We start from the raw sequence: 4,077 nt of genomic DNA on the forward strand, positions 1-4,077 counted from the left end.
GGCTACATCCCTGGCCGACTAGAGGAAGTGTGGCCGCCTTCGGATGTCCCTCTGACCGAAGGGGCCCACCGCCCGCGAGCCGTACAGACAACCCGTCGTGGATGGCGTCACGGTTAGCATGGCAATAGTGCCCCGCCGGATGGGTCATGGCTGCCCCGTACGGCGTACTGTGGCCATGCGTGCTCCGGGATTCGGGGGTGACAGGCTTCACTGTTGCCACACCCCGTCCCATCTCTGTTATGTGGGTGCAGACTTTGAGGGCACGATCTTGGCCGCCTGTCGGGGGCCGGCTTCTTGGATTCGGTCATCTCGTGGCTGGCTTCTAGGAGTCGGCCCTCTCGCGGCTTTCTTCATGAGGGTTTTTAGGGCTGGGCCGCCTTCCGGTAGTTGGTTTCGGGGATAGCCGGCCGGGGGAAGGCGGCCCCGCATCTTGGGTGCTTGAAGGCTCGATCGGCCTATTATTTTTTGAAGAGCCAAGGGGAGCCGGCTAGGCTACCCGTGGTCATTTACTCCGACACTCGGGGGCTCTTAAATTTATGTGAGCTGTTTTATAGTAAGTGTTCTTCTTCTTAGTTGTTGCAAAGTATTTTCTCTATCACTCCTTTTTTTGACGCGAGTGTGTGGTCAATAGCCGGGGAGCCTAATTTCTCTCTCAAAGCCGCTAAAGTTTGCTAAATTGGCCTAATGAGAAGTACTCCGCCTTCGGGATAGGAGGTTTAAGCCGTAGGCTGACCCGCTTGAAGTCTTGAGATATGATGTGTCATGTTAAAGCACGACAGAAGCACACTTCTTTTTTCTCAGACCAATTTTCTGATTGGCACCAAACAATTGATCTAGTTCGGACGTCGAGTTTTTAGTGACGTTTTTGGTTTTCCAATCCTATGGCACTTTTCAACCATTTGTGTGTTTTCCGCATAAGTCTCGCAGTGCAGCACCAGACACCTTTAGAGATTTGGCAAAAATTCTCGGATATTGCTATATATGCATCAGTTTCGAATTGTGTCTTCGGTCAATAGTTGGGTTGCCCGGCTCCTGTGCTTGCCTCCTACATTCCGCTTTTGTTCGGCTAGGTGTGTAAAGGGAGAACCACTGCGATTGTGCTTCCAGCTCGCATGGTTAAGCACCTCGGTGGAGAAGGCCGAAAAGTAACTGTCACAATAAGCGTAAACTGGTCAGCGGTCCAATGACTATATTAGATGATGGGCCGTTCATAACATTGGCCGAAGTGTTTATGGCTTGACCTCGGCTGCCGCCGAACACTAACCGGGGGGGCTACTTGCTGGCCTCCCAACTTTAACCTCCTATGACTAAGTGAAAGTTATAAAGCCCGCATATCTGATTGCCTCGTTTCCGCTAAACACAACTGCCTTCGGGCACCGAGACGTCAGCTAAGGGTTGTTTTGTTATTTTGGAAACACCCTGTGTAGCATCTACAAGGGGGTAGAAGCCGATGATGGGCCACTTTCAGATTATAAACGGTCGCAACAGAAGTGAAAATTTGGGTTCATGTAGACCACAGAGTTTGGAAGCTTTCCCGAACTAAATCCTCAGTATTTTCCTCCCACATTGATCAGAGCTGAGGTTTCATGATCATGCTTAGCATGACAACCCAAAGAAAGGAACCGGTAGAAGGACTATTTTCTTTGGACGATGTTTCTTATGTTAAACAATAATATAACATGTCTCTCTGCGTACCTTTGTTTATGAAACCACATGGCCGGATTGCCTTGTTTGCCGTAAATCTTTGCCCTCATAAAGGCTTTATAAAGTAGGACAAACACTCCTCGGCTGCTGGCCGAGGAGGTTGAAGCCGATGGTCGGTCAACAAAGTTTTGTACAATGTGGATCCGAGCATTAATGATATAATGTACTTGGATACATAGAGTCATTACACATAATTTGTGATTTTACTATGGATATCGATCCTTAATTCAGCCTCCCGTGCCCGCATTAAGGCTCGGGGGCTACTAGGCTTCGGGCTTATTATTTACAAATATTAAAAGGGCACATCGATCCCCTGATCTGGTGTTGCCACCCGACCAGTGTCTCCGGGGCTACTGCATTGACAATCCAATGTAGAAAATTTAAAGCACAATGTAGTTTTCGAGGAGATTATTATCCTCAGGTTGGTCGGCCACACCCAACCTAAGTCTCGAGGACTTTGCACACCATGTTACTATTCCTAAGTATGCTGCCAAGCTGGGAATTGATCCTTAGGCTGATTTTATGAATCGACCTGAGTCTCAGGGGCTACTAGGGTCAGCGGTTTGATTTTTTCCTTTAGGTGCATCCCGGATATTAGGCCAACACGCACCTTGAGGGCTACTGGCTATACATCTCGGCGGACATTACATTGCATATTCGGAATTAAATTCATAAAAATCAGCTCATGGCCGAGGTGGTGCACCACCTCGGATACAGTCCAGCGTTGGTGCTCGACTACAATAGACACCCCGGAAGCAGTCCGGCATAAAGCTCAGACGCTAGTGGCTGGCTCCGTAGAGGGCATTTCCGGCATTAAGCTTGGCTAAACTCCTTCAACTTTTTTGAACCAAGGTGATCTATGACACATTGAATATAGTTCAGCGTTGGAGCTTGGACATAGTCCGGCGGTGGAGCTCAGATACATTTCGGCGGTGGAGCTCAGATACATTCCTGTCTTGGAGCTCGAAAGCGGTCCAGCGTTGGTGCTCGGCTACAAAAGATACCTCGAATGCAGTCCGGCGTTGGAGCTCGGACGCAAGAGGACACTGCCGCCCGGGAACAACTCCAAACCCGAGGTGTGGCATAAAAATAACAAGGCATTGATAAAGGCCGAAAACTTAAAGGAGCTCCTCGGATACCCGACGTGTAAACTCTTCGGATGCACTTCGGCGATCCTCAACATCGAAGATGAGAAGATTTGTTGAACCAGTTTTCAAGACCGACAACCGAAGATGAAGAATAGTTCGGAAGAATCAAGGAGCGTCCCCAACTTGAAGACCTGTTCAGGGGGCTACTGATGGTGTCCTGGACTAGGGGGTACTCACCACATCGTCTCCCGATCAGTTAGATTGGGCCGAGGACCCCCACAACCGTATACTCATGGGCCAGTTCGGACAGCTCCTGCCGCATACAAGGAAGACTCCACTAGACTTGGCGCCCAAGACAAGGACTCTCCTAAACCCTAGGCCTCCGGTGTCTTATATAAACCAAGGCCAGGCTAGTCAATAGACAATCTCATATTCATTACTACAATCTCGTGGTAGATACCTGTACTATGTACTATCCCCCATATGAATACAATCAAAAGTAGGACGTAGGGTATTATCTCTTCAAGAGAGCCCGAACCTGGGTAAAATCCCGTGTCCGTGGTATTATCGCTCCAAGACGCCTAGCTTAGGACCCCTACTACGAGATATGCCGAATTTAATACCGACACCCGGCGCCACTGCCGGCCACCCCTCTCCCACCGCCACCAGCCGCGCGTGCCCCGCATCTCTCCCCCACCCACCCCTTCCCCCGCGTTCTCGTTCGCTCGCTCGCCCCCCAGGAGGAGACGGGAGGTCCCCTGTCGCTCCCTCTTCTCCGGCCCCCTCCCCGTCCCTCTCCCTCCCACTACTAGGGAAAAGCTTATACACAGAATCTTAGCAGTAGCGCTGGGTAAAATGAGGCGCTGCAGCTACTTAGTAGTAGCGCATGTCATTAAGATGCGGTATTGCTATCCTTTTAGCATCAGCGTGTTTTATTGAAATGCGCTGCTACTAAGTTTAAAATGGGGCATAATGACTAGCCCCACTTAGTAGCAGCGCGTATCCAGGCACCGCCCTACTGCTATGCTCTATAGTAGTAGCGCTTTTCTTCGACACGCGCTACTACTAACCCTACCTTATCGTCCCCGCGCGACCGGCCCCCTCACGCTCCCTCTCATTCACTCTCTCCCCCGCGCCCCCGTCATTTGCCGCCGTCGCCATTCCCTGACGACCGCCGTATCCGTTCCTCCTCCACCGAGATAGTCCCTCCTCCCTCCTCCTCCGCCCTCCTTCCCTCCTCCCTCCTTCTTCGTCTGCCCCTCCTCCCTCCTCCATTGGGCACCCC

This window comes from Triticum dicoccoides, chromosome 2B (genome assembly GCF_002162155.2).
Source record: "Triticum dicoccoides isolate Atlit2015 ecotype Zavitan chromosome 2B, WEW_v2.0, whole genome shotgun sequence".
Lineage (NCBI taxonomy): Eukaryota > Viridiplantae > Streptophyta > Magnoliopsida > Poales > Poaceae > Triticum > Triticum dicoccoides.